Here is a 27878-nt window from a genome sequence, read left to right as displayed (position 1 = left end):
ATTAGCTTATGGTAAAATTGGCTTTGTTATATGTCATTTTGCTTAAATTCTGTTTCCAAAAACAGGCTAGAAATTCACAGTTAGATAAAGTTGTTTAAGACAAAGTAGGGGGTAAGAAATGGGAGATTATGAAGACTTAGTCACTAAGAAATACATTCATATGTTGTTATATTTCTTAATATTGCATTTTTATGATTTTATTATATTATGAATTTTTTCTAGAATATTTTCTCGTCTATAGTGAAAAACATTCATCTAAGTTTGTCTTCATACAATGCCAAAATAATAAGCTATTATTAATATAAAATAAAAATAACCGTGAACACTTAGGTAGTACATACCATGTACAGATCCTAAAGTGGGGGACATGGGAAGAACAAATTCCCTAAGGCAGGCAATGTGAATTTATAATGAGAAGGGAATGTTTATATTCATCTCTTGGCTCCAAGTATCATGTTTTATAGTTGGTGGACACACAACAACATATAGTGTTTGTTGATATGTATTCTGTATCATTGTGGGTGGGTCCAAACCTCTCAGAGCATCATGTCTAAACTGAGACAGCAAATGCACCTTCCAAAAGCCATTCAGTTGACCTATTAGGCTGGCAGCTCCTGAGTGGTATGGTATGTGATAAGCTAGTGAATCCCATGGTAATTCGCCCAATGACACACACCCTCTCTTGTAAAGTGGCTTTCTTGTTTCCATGTAATAATATGTAGAATCCTTTGTCTATTGATCAAATACTGTACACTGTTAGAGAGTGATGCTGGCTTAGGCTCTGCTGGCAGCTATTTGCAAAATGCAATCACATACTATATGTGAAATTTTTGAAACAGTAGGTTTTGTCCAGCATCTATCATACCATAGTTCTAGAAATGGAATCTGCCTGGGTCTTTGAAGAAAAGCTAATGAATAGATCATTTAGCTGTCCTAAACATGAACAGAGTGAAATTTCTGTGTTTATATGTATAAATTAAGAGAAAGTAGTGGGGAAACAGAAGATTAAAAATTCACCTGATTATTCTTATATTCATTCCCTGGTCTTTCCTTGTTTTATTCTTTATCAGTGAGAACTATATTTTTCCTTCTCCCTGGTTTTTCTCTTCTGGGAATATTCTGCCTAGGAAAATACCAAGGACAATCCAGGATATTCTCTTATCCTTCATTCAGATAGTGCCTAAGGAAACATCTACATCTTCTCAATGATTCTAACTTTCACTCATCAGGCCCTGGTTTCCATGGTTCTAGCTCATCCCAGGCCTCTTCTGTTTGGTTCTTGTTTCCACCTGACAGCCCTGGCTTTGAGACTCCGGTAACATTAACTGTTTCCTCTGTGTCTCCAGGGAAGCAGCTTCATGCTATTGCTCTCTGGAGAGTTCCTTATTGTATTCTGTTTAGTCATTCAGCTTTTCTATCACTTATGCAACCAATTCCCTGTATTAAATGTCCTCTGTTTAAAATGTCTGGAGTAGTTTATATTTTCCTGACTAGGACTAACATGAATAATTTGCTTATTTCCACTGAAATTTGAAAATGTGGATGAAATGAATAGTTTTCTTTTACTTTTTTGCTCTTTTGCCCAGGCTGGAGTGAAGTGGCATGATCTTGGCTCACTGCAACCTCCGTCCCCGGGTTCAAGCGATTCTCCTGCCTCAGCCTCCCGAGTAGCTGGGATTATAGGTGCCCACCACCATGCCTGGCTAATTTTTGTATTTTTAGTAGGGATGGGGTTTCCATTTTGGCCAGGCTGGTCTCAAACTCCTGACCTCAAGTGATCCACCTCGGCCTCCCAAAGTGTTAGGATTACAGGCGTGAGCCACCAAGTCTGACCATAAATAGTTTTCAAATAAAAAAAAATTAAATTAACTCCAGAAGAGACTAACTCAATACAAGGACCCAGAAGAGACTCATTAAGGATTTAACATTACCTTCTCCTCTCCCAAGAAAACAAAACCAAGCACAAGGCCCAAAGTTCTATCTATACTATAATGTCTGCATAACTGCAATGCTATTTAAACTTTTTGAAATGTTTGAAAAATAAAATTTCCAATTTATTTTTATTGAAATTTTATGACACTGAAACCAGAACTTGACAATGAAAATGTTGAAAAAAATAGATCAGTGTTGTGTCATGTGTAAATATCAACAAAAGTATCTCAAATAAATATATCAACTAAAAAAATTACAGGACCACATTAATAAAAGTTAAATCTGTGACTGTGAATGAAAAACAATCCCATAAATATACCTTTAAAATATGGAATTCATCAGAATCATGATTTATTCGTGTTTACACACAAATGGAAATAAAATAAAATTTTAAAGATTCATTTAATAAGATAAAAGAAGCCAATATTTCTGCCTTTATTGATAAAATATTTCAAATTGAGAATTATTATACAAGACAACCAATTAACAAGCATGATTATTTTATAGAATGATTATGTAATACAAGCCATAACAATAAATATTAATCAACACAGACTCTCTAGTCTCAATTTTTAACCCCAAGTGGCATTAATATCTCTTCTTGCTGTTGCAGAAAGCATTTTTCCTACCTTCTTAATTCTCTAAAGATTTTTTTCCTGAAATTTTCTAATAAAGATCACTTGCATTTACAAATTCACACACAAAACATTTGTTGATACATGGATAGCAAGGCTGAGAGCCTAAAACTTTAATAAATATTAACCAAAATGAATTATAGATCACATAGGTAGAATTATGAATCATAGTTAACACAATAAAATATCAAATTAACCAAAATTTTGATATCATTAAAGATAGCATACATAAACTTATGTCACCTCAATAAGGACACTGGAGACAAAATGGCAATAAGTATCATCAACTCAAGAAATAGTTAATATTGTTCAACAAACAATTGAACTTGAAATACTGTAAATATTACAGTTCACATATGAAAGAAATTTCATAGAGAATTCCTCAGATTTGACAATTATCCTAAAAATATGCATGGCATCATCAAGGCTAATTTGCTAAATTGAAAGTAATTTTTTAAACCTCCAAAAAAAATTTTAATTAACCCTGCCAGAAGACTTTTATTTTTACTGCAGAAGTTATTTCAAAATTGTTGTCATGTAAAGAAACTATCAAAGAGTATGCTGCTAAAAATGGTAACAAATGTATAATAAAAAACAATGCAAGTATTAATTTTCTAAGCATTGTGATGTTTGTGGAATATATCAGCTTTTAAAATGAACATTGTTATGATTCCTTTTTTTATTATACTTTAAGTTCTGGGATACATGTGCAGAACGTGCAGGTTTTTTACATAGGTATACATGTGCCATGGTGGTTTGCTGCACCCATCAACCCGTTATCTACATTAGATATTTCTCTTAATGCTATCCCTCCCCTTACCCCCCACCCTGCGACAGGCTCCGGTGTGTGATGTTCCCCTCCCTCTGTCCATGTGTTCTCACTGTTCAACTCTCGCTTGTGAGTGAGAATATGCAGTGTTTGGTTTTCTCCTCCTGTGTTAGTTTGCTGAGAATGACGGTTTCCAGCTTCATCCATGTCCTATGATTTCTTTCTTCCTTTCAAGTGAATATTAACTTTTATGCCTTGTTAAATGTTAGTAATTTTTTAGTTACTGTTTCTTAGAGAGTGCTTATAAAATTAAATAGGTTTCAAGAACCCCAAACTTGCCACTGTCATTTCTCTCATTTCTCTAACCTGCCTCAAATCTGCAATAAAACTTTTTAAAAAATGATAGTAGGCATTTAACTTTCAAAATCCCCCCCCAAAAAATTCATGTTTTGGGGCCGCGTTACCTAGAAATTGAAAAACAAGAGGACTCTAGTTGATTCGTGAGTCACTTTTACATTGGAACAGCCACACGGTGTGGTGCCCTTGTGGAGACCAATGGTTCTTATTAGCATATTAATATATTTGAGAATGTTATGCCAAAGGCACGGGTTAGTGTGTTTATCAAACCATTTCTCAGAGATATTTAGCTACAGAAGCCTTAACCTTGGTACATCTGTGGGTATTTTGAAACATGTTTGGCAAATATGAGAATAAAATGGATTATCAATAATGAATATTCAACATAAAGAAGTTATATTTTTTTAGCAGCCTGAAAACATAAGATGTCCAAATATCCCATTCAGGAACATTTCCATCAATTTATGTTTTACTGCATGTGTGATCAGTGTGATATTTGGTGCTATTTTCCTATAAGCTAAAAGGGTCCAACAAATGCCAAGGCTTTTTCCATAGGTAGTATTAGTCATGTAGCTGTCAAATAGTTGTGGTAGGATGGGGAAATTAAAATCAGCTTTCACTGTTCCTTTTTCAGACCTAAGAATTTTGCCAGCAAACCATAGTACTTTTCTTGAGCTATTGTAGAAACTTATCATTCATTAATAGAAATTAATTTTGGACAGGAAAAGACAATGGGAAAATTAACCTCATATTTTGGAGAATTATACTTTTCTTGATTCCTGCATATTTTGTCTCATGAGTGCCTGATAAACTCATTTTTACTTTTTAAGGAAAAATAGTGGGCCTATTTTAATTGAGGATTCTTTAATTGTTACACAGATACATCTCAGAGAAAGTTAAATTATCTCAGGAAAGCTAAGGCTCCACCTTTGGCCGCACTGTTTTCTAGTAATCATCTAGTATGCACTTACACTCAAAAGCATGTGGAAAGAAGCGTGTTTAAAATTAAAACATACATTTTGAAAAACTAAACAACCAAATTTTTTTGTGGACAGTTATTTTCACTTTCAAATTGCAAACGTTATTGAAAACCACTTTGGAAATTTTTCTTTCCTTTCCTGTCTGTTGTTTTGAGACTATTGGCTCATGGATTTGGCATGGATACAAACAACATAAGGACAACCAAGAGGAAATTAATCCATCACAGTTCTAATTTCAATTTGCCTATTTTTATCATTCACATTTTTTACCATCTGGAAATTTTTCCATCACTAGCTAAAAATATTATACTAATTTTCAAATACTTTAGCATTTTAGAGACAGCAAAATTTTATTCTCATATTACATTAGTTAGCTTGCTTAAAGAAATCTGTTAACTGTAATAATGCCTTACATGAATACATAAAACACAATCTATATAAAATGCTATATATGGAAAACACACTATGTACATACATGCATGCTACATGAATATGTAAATATTAGTATTTGTATTTATGTGAAGTCAAAAAATCAGAAAAATAAATTACATATATATTTCAAGATACTAGCTTGAGTTATACTCATTTAGCATACATGTCCTTGTAAAATTAAAAGATATCAATTTCATATAATATGGTATTATTATGACAAATGAAGTAAATTATACTTATGTATATGCATGTGGTTTTAGAAAACTTGAGCTAATGCAATAAAATAACTTGATAAATACAAAATGGTTACAAATATTTTAATAACAAATGTTAACTAAGAAGGTATTTGAATTTGACTATTTTATTTGAAACAAATGTAAGGTAATATCCACAGGAGAATTTGAATTTTCTCCATGCTGTTGTGAAAAATATATATTTTTTGAGAGTATATGTGTGTGTTTTTTGTGTATGCATGTATAGCATATACTTTATACATATTACAAAAATAATGCATTTTATTCAGATATGAAGTTGGTATTGACTCTAGGGATATTAAAGCCTTAAATTTGATGAGGTTTTTTTTTTTTTGCACAAGTATTCTAACAGTACTCCAGCATATTAAATATTTCTTAGCCAATGAGTTGCTTATATACATTAGAAAAGTAAATGGTTTGATATTTTGCTAGCACATTTGTGGAGAATAATGCAATGTTATATTCTTTATATTAACAAAAAGAAATGTTACTTTACAGGGTAGTTTCATCACTGCCTTTCTTTTTTTCCTCTATTGTTCTTAAATGTATTTTCTTCATTTATAACTCCCTATTTTTGATGCTATAGGATCAAACCCATTTGTCTATTTTTGTTTTACTTGTCTCTGCTTTCTAGGTCCTAGCCATAAAATCTTTGCCTAGATCAATGTCCTAAGGGTTTTTTCTGTTTTTTTTTTTTTCTAGTAGTTTTATAGTCGTGGGTCTCATGTTTAAGTCTTTAATCCACCATTAGTTGATTTTTTTTTATATTATGAGAAATAAGAGTTCAGTTTTATCCTTCTGGATATGGATATCCAACTTTTCAAGCACTAGTTACTAAAAAGAGTGTCATTTCCCCCAGTGTATGTTCTTGGTGTTTTTGTCAAAAATCAGTTGTTATAAATACATTGATTTATATTTAGACCCTCAATTCTGTTCCATTGATCTATGTCTTTTTGTTGTTGGTGGTGGTTTTCTTTTTTTTTTTTAACCACCGATACTGTGCTTTTTTGGTTACTGTAGTCTTGTAGTATAATTTGAAATCATGTCGTGTGACTACTCCGATTTTGTTCATTTTTCTCAGGATTGCTTTGGCTATTCAAGCTCTTTTTTGGTTCCAAATGAATTTTAGAATTGTATTTTGTATTTCTGTGAAAGTTAACATGGTATTTGGATAGGGATTATATTGAATGTGTAAATTGTTTTGGGCAGTATGGTAATTTTAACAATATTAATTCTTCTTATTCATGAACATGAAATCTCTTTCCATTTGTTCGTGTCCTCCTCAATTTCCTTAATCATTGTTTTATCGTTATTCTTTCTAAACCTCATTAGTTAAATTAATTCTTAGGTTTTTTTTGTAGCTATTGTAAATGAGATTGCTTTCTTGCTTTTATTATCAGCTGGTTCATTATTGGTGTATAGAAACATTTTTGGTTTTTGTATGTTGGTTTTGTATCTTGCAAACTTTGATGAAATCATTTATCAGATCCAAGAGTTTTTTGCTGGAGTCTTTAGGTTTTTCTAGATACAAGATAATAACATAAGCAAAGGGAGACAGTTTATCTTCTGCTTCCCCAATTTGAATGCTTTTTTAAATTCCTCATGGCTGATTGTTTAGGCTAGGACTTTTATTACTATTTTGAATAAGAGTGATGAAAGTCAGCACACTTGTCTTGTTCCAGTTCTTAGGGAAAAGGCTGCTAACTTTTCCCCATTCAGTATCACATTAGGTGTGAGCTTGTTATTTTGAGGTATCTTTCATCAATGCTCAGTTCATCAAGATGTTTTATCATGAAGGGATATTGAATATTATCAAATCTTTTTCTGTGTCTAATAAGATGATCACGTGTTTTTCATCCTTCATTCTGTAGATGTGATATATCATGTTTATTGATTTGCATATGTTAAATCCCTGGCATAAATCCACTTGATCATGGTGTATTTTTTTTTGATGTGTCTTTTTATCCAGTTTGATAGTATTTTATTGAGAAATTTTGCATCTATGGTCATAAAGAATATTGGCCTGTAGTTTTCTTGTTTATTTTTAATTAATGTCCTTGCCTGATTTTGGTATCAGGGTAATGCTAACCACATAAAATGATTTAGGGAGAATTCCCTTCTGTTTAAATTTTTAAAAATCCTTTGAGGAGAATTGGTGTTACTCCCTCATTGAAAGTTTGATAGAATATGACAGTGAAGCCAAATAATCAGATCTCATGAGAACTCACTATCATGAGAACAGCAAGGGGGAAATCCACCCCCATGATCAAATCAACTCTCACCAGGCCCCTCCTTCAACATTAGGGATTACAATTTGACATGAGATTTGGGTGGGACACAAATTCAAACCACATTATTCTGCCCCTGGTTCCTCCTAAATCTGATGTCCTTCTCACATTGCAAAATACAACCATCCTTTCTAAACAGTCCCCCAGTCTTAACTCATTTCAGCATTAACTCAGAAGTCCACAATCCAAAATCTCATCTGAGATAAGTCAAGTCCCTTTTGCCTATGAGCCTGTAAAATTAAAAACAAATTAGTTACTTCCAAGTTACAATGGGAATACAGGCATTGGCTAAACACTCCTGATCCAAAAGGGAGAAATTAGCCAAAACAAAGGGGCTACAGGCCCCATGCCAGTCTGAAGCCCAGCAGGGCAGTCATTAAACCTTAAAGCTCCAAAATAATCTCCTTTGACTCCATGTCTCACATCCAGGCCACACTGAGGTGAGGGATGGGTTCCCCAAGGCCTTGGACATCTCACCCTCTGTGGCTCTGCAGGGTACAGCCCTCTTGGCTGCTTTCATGGGCTGGCATTGAGTTCCTATGGCTTTTCTAGGTGCACAGTGCAAACTGATGGTGGATCTACCATTCTGGAGTCTGGAGCACAGTAGCCCTTTTCTCATAGCTCTACTAGGCAATACCCCAGTGGGGACTCTGTGGGGAGAGGTTTTCTATAAGGGCTCTGCCCCTGAAGCAGACTTCTGCTTGGACATCTAGGTGTTTCCATTACATCCTTTGAAATCTAGCTTAGGCTCCCAAGCCTCAATTCTTGCCCTCTGTGCACCTGCAGGCTTAACACCATGTGGAAGCCACTAAGGCTTATGGCTTTCACCCTCAGGATCAGTGGCCTTAGACTTATCTGGGGGCCTTTTATCCATGACGAGCTGGAGTGGGTGGGACACAGGGAGCACTGTCCTAAGGTTGTGCAGGGCAGTGGGGCCCAGGGCCAGACCCATGAAACCATTTCTTCCTCCTAGGCTTCTGGACCTGTGATGGGAGGGGCTGTCACAAAGGTCTCTGAATGCCTTTGAGGCATTTTCCCCATTGTCTTCACTATTAACATTCAGCTTCTTTTTACTTACTCAAGTTTCTGCAGTCAGCATGATTTCCTACCTTGAAAATGGGTTTTTCTTTTCTACCATATGGTCAGGCTGCAAATTTCCCAAGCTTTCACGCTCTGCTTCCCCTTTAAATATAAGATACACTTTCAGAGCATCTATTTGCTCATGCATATGAGCATACATTGTTAGAAACAACAAGGCCATATCTTGAATGTTTTGCTGCTTAGAAATTTCTTCCTCCAGATACCCTAAATCATCATTCTCGAGTTTAAGTTTCACAGATCTCTAAGGCAGGGGCACAATGCCTCCAATTTCTTTGCTGATGCATAACAAAAGTGACCTCTACTCAAGTTCCCAATAAGTTTCTCATCTCCATGTAAGACCTCATCAGCCTGCCATCTGTGTGCATATTACCATCAGCATTTTAGACAAAACCATTCAACATGTCTCTAGGAAGTTCCAAACTTTCCCACATCTTCCTGTATCTTCTGATCCCTCCAAATTGTTTAACCTCTGCCTGTCACCCAGTTCCAAAGCTGCTTCAACATTTCTGCTATCTTTATAGCCCCACTCCTAGTACCAGTTTTCTGTAGTAGTCCATTCTTGCATTGCTATAAATTTATAAAGGAAATTTATAAAGGAAATTTATAAAGGAAAGTAATTTATAAAGGAAATTTATAAAGGAAAGTAATTTATAAAGGAAATTTATAAAGGAAAGAGGTTTAATTGACTGATAGTTCTGCAACCTATATAGGAAGCACAGCTGCAGAGGCCTCAGAAAACTTACAGTCATAGTGGAAGGTGAAAGGGAAGCAAGCATATCTCACATGGCTGGAGAAGGAGGAAGAGAGAAAAGCAGGAGGTTCTACACACTTTTAAACAACCAGATCTCGTGAAAACTCACTCACTATCACCTCCCACCAGGCGCCCCACTCCACATTGGAGATTACAACTAGATATGAGATTTGGGCAGGGACACAAATCCAAACCATATCAGGTCTTTACTCTGTTTTACTTGGTTAGTCTAATAATTGGTTTATCTGTTTTATCTTTTCAAAAAAACAACTTTTTACTATGTGATCCTTTGTATTTTTTTAAACACTCCATTTTGTTTAGTTCTATTTTGATCTTCATTATTTCTTTCTTTCTACTAATTTTGGATTGGCCTATTCTTAATTTTCTAGTTCCTTTAGGTGCATTTTTAGATTATTTGTAATCTTTCTACTCTTTATGAGTTAGGTGTTTATTGCTATAAACTTGCTTCTTAGCACTGCTTTTGCTGTACCCGTAGGTTATGGTATGTTGTGTTTCAATTTTCATTTGTTTCAAGACATTTTTTGTTTTTTTCCCTAATTTCTTCCTTGACCCAGTGGTTGTTCAGGGGCATATTGTTTAATTTTCATAAATGTGTACAGTTCAAAAATTCCTCTTATTGATTTTTAGTTTTATTTCATTGTTATTTCATTGTTGTCTGAGAAGATACTCAATATGATATTGCTTTTCAAAAATTTGTTAAGACTTAACTTTGTGTTCTAACATGTGGTCTATCCTGGAGAATGTTCCACCTTCTGATGAGAAAAATGTGTTGTAGAATTGTTGTATGATATGTTCTGTACATAGCTGTTAGGTCCATTTGGTCAAATGTGCAATTAAATCTAATGTTTCTTTGTTAATTTTCTCTCTAACTGATCTGTCTAATATCTGTCTAATATAGTCTTCAACTATAATTGACTTTGAGACTATCTTTGTCTTCAATTCTAATAACAGTTGCTTTATCTATCTGATTTCTCTTGTGTTGATTACATACATATTTAGAATTCTTGTATCCTTTTGCCGAATTGATCTGTCATTACACATGATTTTATCTCTGTTGTATTTTTTATTTAAAGTCTGTTTTATATAAGTATAGGTATTCCTGCTCACTTTTGGTTTCCATTTGCATGGAATATCTTTTTCCATCCCTTTGTTTTGGGTCTGTGTGTCTTTACTCAATAATATGAGTTTATTGCAGATAGCATATACTTGATTTTTTTTTCATTCAGCCAGTGTGTATCTCTTAGCAGAAAGTTTAAGCTGTTGACATTCAAGGTTATTATTGATATGTTAGGGCTTATTCTTGTCATTTTACTAGCTGATTTCTGATTGCTTTACATATCCATTGTTATTTTCTCTTTTACTGTTTTTATTTGTGATTTGGTTGTATTCTGTAGTGGTAACATTTGAGTTTTGTATTTTTCTTGGGTGTGTTCTTGCTTTACCAGTGGTAATTATATTTTTGTGTATTTTCAGTATGGTGTTTATTATTATTTTTTGTTTCTAGGTATAGGAATTCTCACTGAGCTTCTTAAGTATTAGTATTTTGAGTTCTTTTTTATGAGATATTGTAAATATCCTTTTGATTAGTTTCTGTTGTTGCTGAATTATTGTGTTCCTTTGGAGATGTTAAATTTCCTTGCTTTTTCATGTTTGTTTTGTCCTTACATTGATATCTGTGCATTGTGGTGTAACAGTTGCTTCTTAAAGTTTTCTGAATTTGAATTTGTAGGGGAGGACTTTTTCCTGAAGATGGAGCTATGGTGTTGGTTGGGTAGGGTACTTTAGCTGTAATTTTGGATGCATGCAGTAGTGTAGTCTTTGTATAATTTCTTTACTCTAAAGAGTGTCAATGGTGTCTGTAATTTTCTCATGTGGTTTAGGGTGTGGTTGTCAGTAGAGATTGTGGTGAAATTTTGTTGGGGACTAGGAAACCAAGTGTTCCAGTCTTCAGGCCTTAGTGGCGAGAACAGTGGGCTAAGACTGACTATTCTTCTGCCCCAGGGCAGTTTTCACTGACACCAATGTTGGTGGTTATTGGCAGAACAATTCTTGGGCCTCCAGGTGGCTTGCTTGGGTGCCAGAATGGAAATGGTGGGTTATAAAGGTGGGCAAGTTCTTGAGCTCCTGGGAAGTAGACATGGTGTGGACAATGTCAGAAGCATTTGTGTGACAATCCTTTGGAACTCAAGCAGTCTGCACTGGTGTTGACAATGGCTGTGAAGGATTGGAAGTACAAGTTCCCAAACCCACAGGTAGTATGTGTGGATGGGTGTCAGCTTCAGTAGTAGCAGCCTGTTGAATGGGCCTGACCTCAGACCCCAGGAGGAGTGCTCATGTTTCACCAGTTCCATTTTGGGCTGGGCAATCCGCAGGTCCTTGGAAGTTGTGCTTCAGTATTTGGGTATTAACTAGATGCATCTAGTGTGCCATGTTGAAGCCCCTTCTAGAAATGTTTATTTTTAAATAAAAATTCTGTACCACAATTACGTACAAACTTGAAAATAATGATTAATTGCATGATAATTTTAAATTTTCCTGGAAAAGTAAGATTTTTTTTTAATTTTCAGAGTATAACCCATATAGTGTATGTACATGTACATATTGAGGGTGTGTAATGATGTATATGGTGGGTATGTACATATGTGTATATATGTTATGTGTATATGGATATAAACATATTAAATCGCCTAAAATTATATTTCCTTTATTAAAGAGTAGAATCAGGTGATTTTTTAGCTAGATACTTTTAAAAATATTTTACACTATACTTTTTGTTCAGTAATCAATATATCCCCAAATTTTAAACTTCTTCATTAAAGTCACAAGTCCACAAATCTTTCACATTAACTTTCTAGTAATAACTCTTTGGGGGCAAGGGCTTTTCTACAATAGAATTTTGTAAACAGGAACAGGCTTACCATACAGTTCTTTACAAGAATTATTTGAAGGTACTACAGTATATTATTTTCTGTCTTTATAAAGCTCACAATGGGAATAAAATGCCTGAGGCCAAACATGTCTTCTTTGCCTTTAGCACATGAAACATCAAAAAATGCACTATTTGCATAAAAATATATGAAAATGTTTGTAAACAAAATCTTTATGCTTTGAGATAGCATGGAAAAGTATTCTTTAAAATTTCTTTCCAGAAGCAGTTTTCTAAAATAACAATATAAGGACTACAGGTCTAAAATGGTTGACAGTGATGTCTTTTGATCTTTATGTATTCAAAATCCTTGAAGCTTATTTCGTAAGTAATAAAGAAGAAACTTCTGGACATAGGAAATTTCATACTCTACATTTTATTTGTGATCAAAGGTATGATTTTTTGTTAAATGTTAAAATAAGATGCATCAATTTGGTGAGTTTATAAAAATAGTGTGATTTCCATAAAATATGTATTAAAGATGACATTAAAAATTACAGGTGAAATAGCATTTTCAAAGACTTGCTAGACAATACCAAATCAACAAGCTCAGCATGATGAAATATCCACCACATATATTTTCTTAATTATTTTAATTAAACAATAAATTTTAGTCTTTATGACATTATTGAGTTTATCAAAATTTGTCAGTTTAGTAATAAAGTTATGCTACTTAGTTGTTTTAAAAATATCTAGGTTTAAACAATTCAGTGATAAGCAGTAGGGGAAAATAATTTTTAAGAATAACTAAGGTTACTAGGATTCAGCAAACAACTGCCAGTGATTTTAAGACCACTGCTTGGTAATTATCTCTCCCAAAGTTTTATGAAAGGTGGTTAGAAGGAATTAAATTCAAATCTGGAAAGTAAAATGGATCAATGAGGCATACATTACAAGCTAAGCAAATATAACTTATGTTTGTATCTCAAGTTCCCTTCCATAAACTTAAAAGATATTGAAAAATTATTGAGTCTTTGGTACACATAAATGTAAGGTCTTTTGTGATTTATGATTATAAAGTATGCACAGTTTGTAATGGGTTAATATGGAGACAGAGGAGAGAGAAGAATAATAAATTATAGAGTAATCAAATTTCTTCTATTTTAAGATTGTTATAGTTAATTTGTTTGAATCAGGATACAATCAAAGTTCAAATATTAACAGTTGTCTTTCACTTTGCTATTGTCCCAGCCACTGGATTTGTTTGCTTCCCCTTGGTGTCATCCTCAATCGTTTTTGTAAATGGAAATTACTTCTATAGACTTGTTTAGACTCAGAATCCACTTTTTTGGTAAAAATACTTCACAGAGGGTGGTGCTGGTCAATGTTTATTAAAATCAAAACTAATTAGTGACAATATGGTCCTCCAATGTGAATTCTCCCATCAAACTTCAGAAAATGGTTTTAATCATTGATGTTAACTGTGTGAAACAATTGATCCATTAGACCTGCAAAATGGTGATTTAAAAAAAATCTCTAACATTCCTTACTTGTTTGATGAAATTTTCTGTATAAAAATTATTTCCCTCATCAAATGAAAATACAGTTGCCCATGAAAGATAGAATATTGTAGGACAACTACATGATTCTTTTCTTTTAATTGCTAATGTTCATAATACAATGTTAGTGTACTAATTGCTACTGTACTGTATAATACTGTATAATGAGTTTTGGATTTTTTTGTTTGATACATACATGTATATATACACATATATACAAACACACACAAATACACACACACATAAATACACACACACACATATATACACACAATTTTTATTGTTACAGATTTGGCCACTGGAAGCTTCTTCACATTGGCTCCTGTGTCTTTTTGACAGGACTACATTAAATTTGACACTTTCTGGCAAAATAAAATATACCGAACAAAAGGGGAATGTTCTCTGAATTGCTCAGTCTTTGAAAAGTCCAGGTTCCTTCTAGTAAGAAGTGACAGAGATCACAGTCTGGGGAGTAGGTTGCTTATTCTATTAGTTGTTACTGCTTTTATGCCTTTTCAATGGAAAGAACTAGAAAACGTTCTGGAATATGAAGTATGCATGTCTGTTGTATTTTGAATTTACATTAAATATTACAGAAGTTTTACATAATTTAATTTTATAATTGTATCTTTCACATTGAAATGGTTAATTTTTAATATTAAAATAATTTTATAGTATTTTCTATATACATATATGTATACTTTAATTAAAATATTAATACCCATATTAGTTCAGTAATAAAACTACAAAGCATCTTTTCTTTGTAGATCTGTTGCCCTTAAAATATATTCCACCAAATATATATGAGGAAAATTATCTATAGTAGAGTCACACGGATTAATTATTTTTTATGTATGATCAGTAATTGCATATATGCAGTGAAAGTTTATTTGTTTGCTTTTAGTTTTAAGTTTTTCTTCATGATTTAATTTTATTTTTTGGATATGTTAAATTTTTATGTTTCCAATGCCAAAACTTCATTAGAACTTTATTCATAAATCTCTTAGTTCTTTCTATCATCATTCCTCATTTACCACTGGTAATTATTTTTGTTAGTTTTTGATTTATTCTTTTTTTTTTTTTTTTCGAGACCGAGTTTAGCTCTTGTTGCCCAGGCTGGAGGGCAGTGGCACTATGTCGGTTCACCATAACCTCATCACAACAAAACACTGAAGCCTCCTGGGTTCAAGCAATTCTCTTGCCTCAGCCTTCCTGAGTAGCTGAGATTACAGACATGCACCATTTTGTATGGGTTTCCCCATGTTGGTCTGGCTGGTCTTGAACTCCCGACCTCAGATGATCTGCCCGCCTTGGCCTCCCAAAGTGCTGGGATTACAGGCGTGAGCCACCGTGCCTGGCCCCCATTATTTCTGTTAATATAACGAATATGTATGCATATCTATGTGTAATTCTGTGTGTCTTGTCTTATGAAAAATATGTAGTGTTCTGGAACTTCCTTTTTTTCACTCAAGTATCTTGGAGTTATTCTCTATTGGTTTAGAGAATGTCTTTACTTACTTTTGTAGCTACAAAATACATCGTTTGATAGGTTTGTTACACTTTGTTCAACTGACTCCTATTAAACATTTGAGTTGTTTCTAATTTTTGATTGTATAAATAATTCTTCAGTATCTAATTTTATGTGTATGTTAATTTTTATTTTTGTCAGTGTGCATTCAGGATCAACTCCTGACATGCATTGCTGGGTCAAGCATGTCCACAGAATCTTTTTTAAAAAAGATAACTTTGAATTCTACCAGGAATATATGAGGGTGCCCATTTCCTTATCGGCTTTCCAACAGAATATGTTGTTGAAATCAAAAATTTTACCAATATGATTCATGACATCATAGCATAACTTGAATTTGTATTTATCTCATGAGTGAGGGTATCAGTAACTTTCAATAATTTTATTTCTTCTGTGAATTGTCAATTTCTATATTTGACTCATTACTCTATTAGATTTTGAGATTTTAAATTGGTCTTTGGGAGTTGTTTGAATATTAAATATATTAGGTCTTGGGCAAAAATTGCCAAAATTTTTTTCCAGCTTATCTTTTGTTTTTGATTTTGCTGATAACTGGCTTTGTCATTAAAAAGGTGTGCTTTTTTTTTTTTCTTCAACTTTTATTTTAAATTCAGGGGTACATGTGCAGGATGTGTAGGTTTATTACATAAATAAGAAACTTTCATTTCTTTCATTTCAAATGCCATGGTAAGTTGCTGCACAGATTATCCCATCACCTAGGTATTAAGCCCAGCATCAATTAGCTGTTCTTGATGCTCACCATCCCCAAAACCCCGGACCCCCGACAAGCACCAGTGTGTGTTGTTCTCCTCCATGTGTCCATGTGTTCTCATATTTCAGCTCCCACTTATAAGTGAGAACATGCGGTATTTGGTTTTCTGTTCCTGCATTAGTTTGCTGAGGATAATGGCTTCCTACTTTATTGATGTCTCTGCAAAGGACATTATCTTGTTTCTTTTTATGGCTGCATAGTATTTCATGGTGTATATGTACCACATTTTCTTTATCCAGTCTATCATTGAAGGACATTTAGATTGATTTCATGTCTTTGCTATTGTGAATAGTGCTGCAATGAACATACAAATGAGTGTATCTTTATAATAGAATGAGTTATATTCTTTTGTGTGTGTGTGTGTATATATATATATATATATATATATATACCCAGTAATGGGAATGTTGAGTCAAAGATTTATACTCCTTTGTGTATATACCCAGTATTGGGAATGCTGAGTCAAATGATATTTCTGCCTCTAGGTCTTTGAGGAATAGCCTCATTGTCTTCCAAATGGTTGAACGAATTTACACGCCCACCAACAGTGTAAAAGCATTCCTTTTTCACCACAACCTCACCAGCATCTGTCGTTTTTTGACTTTTTAATAATTGCCATTCTGACTGTTGTGAGATGGTATCTTAATGTGTGTGGTATCTCATTGTGGTTTTGATTTGCATTTCTCTACTAATAAGTGATGTTGAGTTTTTTTTCATATGTTTGTTGGCCACATGAATGTCTTCTTTTGAGAAGTATCTGTTGATGTCCTTTGTCCACATTTTAATGGGGTTTGTTTCTTCTCTTGTAAATTTGATTAAATTCTTTGTAGACTCTGGATACCAGGGCTTTGTAAGATGGATAGATTGCAAAAATTTTCTTCCATCCTGTGGGTTGTCTGTTCCCTCTGATGATAGTTTTTTTGCTGTCCAGAAGCTCTTTAGTTTAATTAGATCCTACTGTCAATTTTTGCTTTTGTTGCAGTTGCTTTTGGTATTCTACTTATGAAATCTTTGCCCGTGCCTATGTTCTGAATAGCATTGCCTAGATTTTCTTCTAGGGTTTTTAGAGTTTGGGTTTTACATTTAAGTCTTTAACCCATCTTAAGTTAATTTTTGTATATGATGCAAGAAAGGGGGTCTAGTTTCAGTTTTCTGCATAGGACTAGCCAGTTCTCCTAGAACCATTTATTAGAGAGTGCTTTCCTCATTGCTTGCTTTTGTCAAGTTTGTTGAAGACCAGATGTTTGTAAGTGTGCAGTCCTATTTCTGAGTTTTCTAGTCTGCTCCATTGGTCTATGTGTCTGTCCTTCCACCAGTACCATGCTGTTTTGGTTACTGTAGCCATAAGTATAGTTTGAAGTCAGGTAGCATGATGCCTCCAGCTTTGTTCTTTTTGCTTAGTATTATCTTGGCTATACGGGCCCTTTTTTGGTTACATGTGAAGGTTAAAGTAGTTTTTTTTTTTTTTTTAATTCTGTGAAGAACATCAATGGTAGTTTAATGGGAATGGTGTAGAATCTATAAATCACTTTGGGCAGTATGGCCATTTTTACAATATTGATTCTTTCTATCTATGAGCATGGAATGTTTTTCCACTTGTCTGTTTCCTCCCTGATTTATTTGAGCAGTGGTTTGTAATTTTCCTTGAAGAGGTCCTTCACTTCCCTTGTTAGCTGTATTTCTGAAATTTCTGAATATTTTATTCTTTTTGCGGCAATTGTGAATGGGATTTCATTCATGATTTAGTTCTCTGCTTGCCTGTTTTTAGTGAATAGAAATTCTAGCGATTTTTGCTTTTTGAATTTATATCCTGAGACTTAGCTGAAGTTGCTTAACAGCTTAAGAAGCTTTTTGGATGAGATGATGGGGTTTTCTAGATATACGATCATGTTATCTGCAAACAAAGATAATTTGACTTCCTGTCTTCCTATTCGAATACCCTTTATTTCTTTCTCTTGACTGATTGTCCTGACCAGAACTTCCAGTACTATGTTGAATAGGAGTGATGAGAGAGGGCATCCTTGTCCTGTGCTGGTTTTCAAGGGGAATGCTTCCAGCTTTTGCCCATTCAGTATGATATTGGCTCTGGGTTTAGATGTCTCTTTTTAGTTTGAAGTATGTTCCTTCAATAGTTTATTGAGAGTTTTTATCATGAAGGGATGTTGAATTTTATTGAAGGCCTTTTCTCCATCTATTGAGATAATTATGTCATTTTTGTCTTTGGTTTTGTTTATGTGATGAATCATATTTGTTGACTTGCATATGTTGAACCAACTTTGCATCCCAGAGATGAAGCCAGCTTGATCGTGGTGGATAAACTGTTTGATGTACTGCTGGATTTGGTTAGCCAGTATTTTATTGAGGATTTTTGAATCAATGTTTATCAAGGGTATGGACCTGAATACCTGACTATTTATTTATTTATTTATTTATCTCTGCCAGGTTTCAGTAACAGGGTAATTCTGGCCTCATAGAATGAGTTAAGTAGGAGTCTCTCCTTTTCAATTTTTTGGAATATTTCCAGTAGAAATGGTACCAGCTCTTCTTTGTACCTCTGGCAGTTTCACCTGTGAATCTGATTGTCCTTGGCTTTTTTTTTTTTATTGGTAGGCTATTTATTACTTCCTCAACTTCAGAATTTGTTATTGGTCTATTCAGGGTTTCAATTTTTTTTCTGGTTCAGTCTTGGGAAGGTGTATGTGTCAAGGAATTTACCCATTTCTTCTAGATTTTCTAGTTTATATGAATAGAGGTATTCTCTGATGGTTGTTTGTATTTCTGTGAGGTCAGCAGTGATAGCCACCTTATCATTTCTGATTGGGTTAATTTGATTCTTCCCTTTTCTTTTGTATTTGTGTAGCTAGAAGTCTATCTAGTCTATTAAATTTTTCAAAAAATCAGCTTTTGGATTTGTTATTTTTTTGAAGGTTTTTTTGTGTCTCTATCTCTTTCAGTTCAGTTTTGATCTTTGTTATTTCTTGTCTTCTACCTTCGGGGTTCATTTGTTCTTTGTTCTCTAGTTCTTTTAGTTGAGATGTTAAGTTGTTAACTTGAGATCTTTCTAGCTTTCTGATGTGGGCATTTAGTGCTATAAATTTCCCTCTTAACATTGCTTTAGCTGCGTCCCAGAGATTCTGGTATATTGCCTCTTTGTTCTCATTAGTTTCAAAGAACTTGTTGATTTCTGCCTTAATTTCATTATTTACCCAGGAGTCATTCAGTAGCAGGTTGATCAATTTCCATGTGGTTGTTTGGTTTTGAGTAATTTCTTAATCTTGAGTTCTAATTTGATTACACTGTGGTCTGAGAGACTATTTGTTATGATTTCATTTCTTTCACATTTGCTGAGGAGTGTTTTACTCCTGATTATGTGATCAATTTTAGGGTAAGTGCCATGTAGCCATGAGAAGAATGTATATTCTATTGAATTTGGGTGAAGAGTTCTCTAGCTATCTATCAGGTCCACTTGTTCCAGAGTTAAAATCATGTCCTGCATATGTTTGCTAATTTTCTGTCTTGATGATCTATTTAATATTGTCAGTGGAGTGCAATATCTCCCACTATTAATGTGCGGGAGTCTAAGTCTTTTTGTAGGTCTCTAAGAACTTGCTTTGTGAATCTGGGTGCTCCTGTATTGTGTGCATATATATTTAGAATAGTTAGCTCTTCTTGTTGAATTAAACCCTTTACCATTATGGAATGACCTTCTTTGTCTTTTTTGATTTTTGTTGATTTAAAGTCTGTTTTGTCAGAAACTAGGATTGCAAGCCCTGCTTCTTTCTGTTTTCCAGTCGCTTGGTAAATTTTCTTCCATTATTTTATTTTGAACTGATGTATGTCTTTGCACATGAGATGAGTCTCTTGAAGACAGTATATCAATGGGTCTTGGCTATTAATTCAGATTGTTGTCCGTGTCTTTTTATTGGAGTATTTAGCCAATTTACATTTAAGGTTAGTTTTTTTTATGTGTGAATTTAATTCTATGATCATGATGCTAGATGATTATTTTGCAGACTTTTTAATGTGGTTGCTTTATAGTGTCACTGGTCTTTTTTTTTTTTCTCTCTCCACATATAGTGGTTCCTACAGGAGCTCTTGCAAGACAGCATTTGCATATCTGAAAAGGATTTTATTTCACCTTCATTTATGAAGTTTACATTGGCTGGATATTAAATTCTGGGTTGGAAATTATTTTCTTTAAGAAGTATTAGCCCCCAATCTCTTGTGGTTTTTCTTTACTTTCCTTTTTTTTTTCTTTTCTTTTTTTTTTTTTGAGATGGAGTTTCGCTCTTGTTGCCCAGGCTGGAGTGCAATGGCGCAATCTCGGCTCTGCCTTTCATACAACCTCTCACAACTTCTGCCTCTTGGGTTCAAGTGGTTCTCCTTACTCAGCCTCCCGAATAGCTTGGATTACAGGCATGTGCCAACACATACAGCTAATTTTTGTATTTTTAGTAGAGATGGAGTTTCTCTATGTTGGTCAGGCTGGTGTCGAAATCCCAACCTCAAGTGATATGCTGGCCTCAGCCTCCCAAAGTGCTGGGATTACAGGCGTGAACCACCGAGCCCAGCCTCTCTTGTGGTTTATAGGATTTCCACTGAGAGGTCTGCTGTTAGTCTGATGGGCTTCCCTTTGTATGTGACCTGGCTTTACTCTCTGGCTGCCCTTATCATTTTTTCTTTCATTTTGACCTTGAAGAATTTGATGATTATGTGTCTTGGGGTTGATCTTCTCATGAATTATTTCACTGGGTTTCTCTGCATTTCCTGATTTTGAATGATGGCCTGTCTTGCTAGGTTGGGAAAGTCCTCCTAGATGATATTCTGAAATATGTTTTCCAACTTCGTTCCATTCTTCTCATCTCTTTCAGGCACCCCAATCAGTCATTGGTCCAGTCTCTTTACATAATCCCATAATTCTCAGAACTTTAGTTCATTACTTTTCATTCTTTTTTTTCCTCTATTTTTATCTGCCTGTCTTATTTCAGAAAGATTGTTTTCAAGCTCTGAGATTTTTTCCTCCATTTGATCTATTCTGCTATTGATACTTGTGATTGCATTGTAAAATTCTTGTGTTGTGTTTTTCAGCTCCATCAGGTGAGTTATATCCCTCTCCAAACTGGCTATTCTGCCCCTCAATTCCTGTATTGTTTTACCATGACTCTTAGCTTCTCGCTTCTCTGCATTGAGTTATAGCGTGCTTCTTTAGCTCAGCAAAGTTTGTTATTACCCATCTTCTGAACCTACTTCCCTAAATTCAGCCATCTCAGCCTCAGCCCAGTACTATGCCCCTACTGGAGAGGTGTTGCAGTCATTTGGAGGAGAAGAGGCACTCTGGCTTTTTGTGTTTTCAGTGTTTCTGCATTGATTCTTTCTCATCTTTGTGGGCTTATCTACCTTTAATCTTTGAAGTTGCTGATTTTTGAATGGGGTTTTTGTGGGGTCTTTTTTTGTTGATGTTGTTTTCTGTTTGTTTGTCTTCCTTTTAACAGTCAGGCCACTCTTCCATAAGGCTGCTGTGATTTGCTGAGGATCCTCTCCAGACCCTAGTTACCTCAGTTTTTCCCATACCTGGAGGTTTCACCAGTGAAGGCTGTGAAATAACAAAAGTGGCAGCCTGCTTCTCCCTCTGGAAGCTCTGTCCCAGGGGGTACTGACTTGTTGCAGGCCCAAACACACCTGTAGGAGGTGGCTGGAAACCCCTGTTTTGAAGTCGTACCCAGTCAGGAGGAACAGGATCGGAGACCTCCTTAAAAAAGTAGTCTGGATGTATTTTGATAGTGAGCAGTGTTGTGTTGTGGGGGACCCATTTCCATCTGAACTGTCTGGACTCTCCACAGCTGGCAGGCTGGAATGGCTGAGTTGACCAAACCATAGAGATAGTGGCCACTCTTCTTCCTGGTTTCTCCATGCCAGCAAAAGATCAGAGCTCCATCTGTAGAATCCTGGCTGGAGTGGCTGAAATCCCCACAGGTAGATCCAACTCAGTGAGGTGAAATGGATCAGGATCCCACTTAAAGAAGCAGTCTGCCTGTGACGTAGCAAGGCAGCTGTGCTGCATTGTGGGAGACCCTTCCTTGTCTGAACCATTTGTATTCTCCAGAGCTGGCAGGCTGGAATGGCTGAGTCTACCAAAACGCAGAGATGGTGACCACCCCTCCCTGCTTGAACTCAGTCCTGTCTCAGGTAGATGCCAGCTTGTTGCTGTTGGCTGGCTGGGATTCCAAACCAGTGGGTTTTAGCTTGTGAAGTGCTGCGGAAATGGAGTCTGCAGGATGCTGCTGCTTGGGTCCCTAGATTCAGCCGCCTTTCTAGGGATATGTAAGGATGGATCTTCTGGCTTGGCGGGGATCCTGGGGCTGGAGTATGTAAAACTCTTGGGTCTCTGTGTGTGCCCCAGTGGCTGCTCTGTGCATCTGACTCCAGGCCCTGATGGTATGGGCTCATGAGGGGGTCTCCTGATCTGCGGGTTGCAAAGATTAGCGGGAAAAGCATGGTCCTGGGCAGGGCCACATAATTACTCACAATTCCCTTGGCTGGAGGTGGGGGTTCCTTTGGCTCCCTGCCACTCCTGCATAAGCCATCATCCCCTCCTGCTTTTCTTTGTTCTCTGTCAGTGGAGTTGTTTGCCTAGTCAATCCCAATGTGAGAAGCTGGATATTTCAGTTCAAGGTCCTGAATTCACTAGCCCCTTTCATTCCTGTTTGTGAATGCCGTGAACCACAGTTGCTTCTAGTTGGCCAACTGGCCCCTCCTCTCAAAGGTGTGCTTTTAAAATGAAAACGTTACACTATACCTCATATATTTTTAAATTAAAAGTAAAATTAAAAAATAAAACTTTATTAATTTTATTGATGATCAGATGGTTCTAGGTGTATGTGTGTTTACTACTGAGTTCTCTCTTCTGTTCCAGTGCTCTATGTGTCTGATTTTGTACCAGTACCATGCTGTTTTGATTACTGTAGCCTTGTAGTATAGTTGGAAGTTAGGCAATGTGATGCCTCTGGCTTTATTCTTTTTGATTAGGCTTGCAATGGGAAAAGGTTCCTTATTCAATAAGTGTTGCTGAGATAACTGGCTAGCCATATGCAGAAAAATGAAACTGGACCCCTACTTCTTACCACGTATGAATCTTAACTCAAGATATATTAAATATTTAAATGTAAATATCCTAGTAGAAAACATAGTAAATACCCTTCTCAGTATAGGCTTTGGTGAATAATTTATGGCTACGTTCCCAATAGCAATTGCAACAGAAACAAAAATTGTCTAGTGAGACCTAATTAAATGAGAGAGCTTCTGTACAGCCAAAGAAATTACCAACAGAGTAAATAGATGACCTACAGAATGGGAGAAAACATTTGCAAGCAAATATTTGCATCTGACAAAGGTATAATCTCTAGAATTTAAGAGGAACATAAATCAACAACCAAAAAATGAACAACCCAGTTAGAAAATGGTCATAGGATATGAACAGACACTTCTTAAAAGAAGACATCGTGCAGCCAGCAAACACAAAAAAATTCTCACATCACTAATTATCAGAGAAGTGCAAATCAAGACCATGAGATGCCATCTCACACCAGTCAGAATGACTATTACTAAAAAGTCAAAATAATAACAGATGCTGGTGAGGCTGTGGAGAAAAGGAAATGTTTATACAACGTTGGTAGGAATGAAAATTTGTTTAGCATTGTGGAAAGCAGTTTTGAGACCTCTGAAAAAACTTAAAATAGAACCACCATTCAACCCAGCAATTCCTTTACTGGGTATATACCCAAAGGAAAAGAATTAATTCTACCAGAAAGACATATGCGCCTGTATGCTCACTGCAACACTGTTCACAATAACAAAGACATGAAATCAACAAAATTGCCCATCAACAGTGGATTAAGAAAATGTGGTATATATACACCATGGAATACTCTCTGCATTCTTAGGAAAGAATGAAATAATGCCCTTTGCAGCAGCATGGGTGGAGCTGGAGCCCATTATTCTAAGTGACTTAAGGCAAGAGCAGAAAACCAAATATTGCATGTTCTCACTTACAAGTGGGAGCTAAACATTGAAGACACATGCTTGTAAAGATGGAAATAATAGACACTGAGGATCACTAGACAAGGGAGGCAGGGAGTGGGTTGTGGGCTGAAGAACCACTGTTGGGTACTATGGTTATGGCCTGGATGATGGGACCAACATCCTGCAATTTACCAATGTAACAAACTTGTGTGTGTACCCTTTAATCTATAATAGAAGTTGAAATTTTAAAAAAATGATTAAAAATGAAACTTTAAAAATAAATAACTAAAGTTGAATTTGTCACTATTATTTCTCCTATTGATTCTGGATTTTTAGAAAATTTTTAGAAAAACTACAATGTTTTTCTCACTACTTGGGCTTAAAATAATTTACTCATATTTTCTTCTATTTCTTATATGGTTTCATTTTTTACATTTTATCTCATACGTGCTTGGTATCCTTGTATACTGTGTGAATTACGGGTAAGTTTACTAAACTTAGCACAGAAAATTACAGTTAAATTTGAATTTCATGTTGCTGCAAATGACAGAATTTCATTATTTTTATAGTTGAATAATATTCTGTTGTGTATATATAACACATTTTCTTTATGCATTCATCCATTGATGGAACTTTAAGTTGATTCCATATCTTAGCTATTGTGAGTAGTGCTGCAATAAATATGGGGGTGCAGAAATCTCTTTGATGTATTGATTTTATCTCTTCAGTATACTGATTTCCCTTCTTTTGCATATGTATCCAGGAGTAGGATTCCAGAAGAATATGGTAGTTCTATTTTTATCTTTTGAGGAATCTCCATACTGCTTTCCATAGTGGATGAACTAATTTACATTTCTACCAGTAGTACACTAGATAGAAATCTCCTTTCTCATTTCTCCACATTCTCAATAGCGTTTGTTATTTTTTGGTCTTTTTGATAAACTGAGGTGAGATAATGCCTCATGTGGTTTTGATTTGCATGTCCCTGGAAATCAGTGGTGTTGAGCCTGGAAGACATGTTACGTGAAATAAGCCAGGCACAGAAAGAAAAATAGCACGTGTCAAAAAAAATGCAGCTAAATATATAGCTAAAATATACAGCTAAAAAATAAAATTGATCTTATGGAATTTGAGAGTAGAATGGTGGTTACCAGAGGCTGGAAATAACATGGAAGAGGGCATGAAGAAAGTTTGGTTAATGGACACAAAAATACAGTTAGACAGAAGAAATAAATTCAAATAGGTAGAAGAGATTTGGAATTATGTTAGAGGTGATGGAGATCCTAATTAACCTGATTTGATCATTACACATTGTTAAGTATCAAAATATCACAAGCACCACATAAATGTGTACAATTATTATGAATCAATGTAATTTTTTTAAAGTATTGAATTTCAGATAAAAATGAATAATCTTTAGGTACATACTAATTAAAAAGGTATTTGTTGCTTATTTGAAATTCAAATTTCATTGGATGTCCTGTAATTTATCTGACATTTGTAAGCAGAGATTTGAATTTATTCTTTTCTAAATGTTTATTCAATTGTGCAAATTCTGCCTCCTATATGACCATATAACCTTTAAAGTTTTATATCCATCTGGATATATTTCTTTCTTTTCCTTTCTTTCTTTCTTTCTTTCTTTTTTTTTTTTTGAGATGGAGTCTTGCTCTGTCATGCAGGCTGGAGTGCAGTGCAGTGGCACGATCCTGGCTTACAGCAACCTCCTCCTTCCAGGTTCAAGAGATTCTCCTGCCTCAGCCTCCCGAGTAGCTGGGATAGCAGGCACCCACCACCACGCCTGGCTAATTTTTGTATATTTTAGTAGAGATGGGGTTTCACCATGTTGGACCAGGCTGGTCTTGAACTCCTAACCTCAGGTGATCCACCCACCTCGGCCTCCCAAAGTGCTGGGATTACAGGCATGAGCCACCACGTCCGGCCTGCATCTGGGTATATTTCTATATATTTATGTTTGGTTCCACTGGTGGATCTATTTATTCATGGGTTACTATTTTACTGTTTACTCCTGTGGCTTTTTCGTGTATTTCCCCATTTTGTGAGGCTATAGAGCTAGAATTCCTTACCCATTGCTCTCTTATCTCAAGGCTTTCCTCGATATTATGGCTTATGTATTCATTCATATTTACTTTATGATCAACTTGTCATGCTCCAAGAAGAAAGCTTATTGACATTTTTAAGACATTGTATTTTATTTATAAATTAACTTGTGAAGAATTGACAATTGTATGATGATTATTTTCACAAAGAATATGTTTTCCATTTTTTCAAGCCTCCCTGGTTTTTCAGTAATGTTTAAAAATAATGTTTATATTCATTTCTTCATTTCTTAAGTTTATGTCAAGATAAGTTTTGATGCTATTAAAATGAGGTCTTCTGTTACATTATTTATTCTAAATGGTTATTGTTTGTAAATAAGATAATTATTAATCCCTAAATGTAATTTTTATATTCTCTTATCCTAAATTCTCATTATATTTACTAATTTTTCCACTGATTCTTTGAATTTACCTTACTATAATCACATTATCTATAGTGATAGTTTTAATTTCTTCCTTCTCAAGTCAGTGTCTCCAAATGTTTTCTATTTTCTATTATGCATAGACAAATACTTAGCTACTCAACTATGGTAGATTAAATGCTCAAAAATATTAACCTTTATCTCTGCCTTTATAATTGTCATATACTTCTCTGCTTCTTGTCTTTGGGATCAGTCATGTGCCTTCCTTTGGCTAATGAGGTTTTAGCAGATGTCATGAAAGTAGAGATTTAAAATATGCCTATGAAGTTGTGTGTAACTTATTGTGTTACTATTGTCAAAATGAGAAGATATCCCCCAGGGTCATTATTTTCCTATTGTCCAGGTCCTGGAATGAACACACGAAAAGCAGAGCTGTCCCCACTGCATAAAATAGGCTCTTCATATTGACCTGCATAACCGTGAGTGATAAAAATTATTATTTGAAGTCAGTGAGGTTTGAGTTGGTTTGTTATGCAGCATTATTGTGCAATTGTCAACTGAAACAGAAACCTGGAGATACACGAATTAAAAACTTGGTAACCCTCTCAACCCAGATGTTTTAATATACTAAATAACTATGTATAATCAGTAGGTTGGTTAAATATTGGTAAGTGGAATGGAGAAAAAGTAAACGGGGTAGAGGAATGGGGAGGAGTGTTTTGTAGCAGGTCAGTGTCCCTGAAAAGCAAACACTGAGAAAAAGATTAGCAGGAAGGGTCATTGTTCCTTTCATCATGGCAATAGTGGCAGATATACTTTAAAATATAATTATACAGGCCGGGTGCAGTGGCTCACACCTGTAATCCCAGCCCTTTGGGAGGCTGAGGCAGGCTGATCATGTGTCAGGAGTTTGAGACCAGCCTGGCCAACATGGTGAAACCATGTCTAGTCTGTACTAAAAACACAAAAATGAGCTCGACGTGGTGGTGTATGCCTGTCATCCCAGCTACTCTGGAGGCTGGGGCAGTAGAATCACTTGAGTCTGGGAGGTGGAGGTTGCAGTGAGCCGAGATTGCACTGCTGCACTCCAGCCTAGGTGACAGAGTGAGTGAGACTTTCTCTCTCTCTCTCT

The 27878-nt window shown here is 35.2% G+C and overlaps 1 long non-coding RNA gene across 1 annotated transcript in view; it reads left to right on the top strand.

Annotated features, from left to right (window-relative positions):
• Positions 1-27617, top strand: part of LOC107974383 (uncharacterized) — a 162067-nt gene extending 134450 nt beyond the window's left edge. The window contains exon 6 of the long non-coding RNA XR_001717096.3: positions 27150-27617. This is a non-coding gene — a long non-coding RNA (uncharacterized LOC107974383). The remainder of the gene's footprint in view (positions 1-27149) is intronic.
• The last annotated feature ends 261 nt before the right edge of the window (positions 27618-27878 follow it).

The sequence above is a fragment of the Pan troglodytes genome, chromosome 3, assembly GCF_028858775.2.
Source record: "Pan troglodytes isolate AG18354 chromosome 3, NHGRI_mPanTro3-v2.0_pri, whole genome shotgun sequence".
NCBI classification, from domain to species: domain Eukaryota; kingdom Metazoa; phylum Chordata; class Mammalia; order Primates; family Hominidae; genus Pan; species Pan troglodytes.
This window is presented reverse-complemented; position numbering and strand designations above follow the sequence as displayed.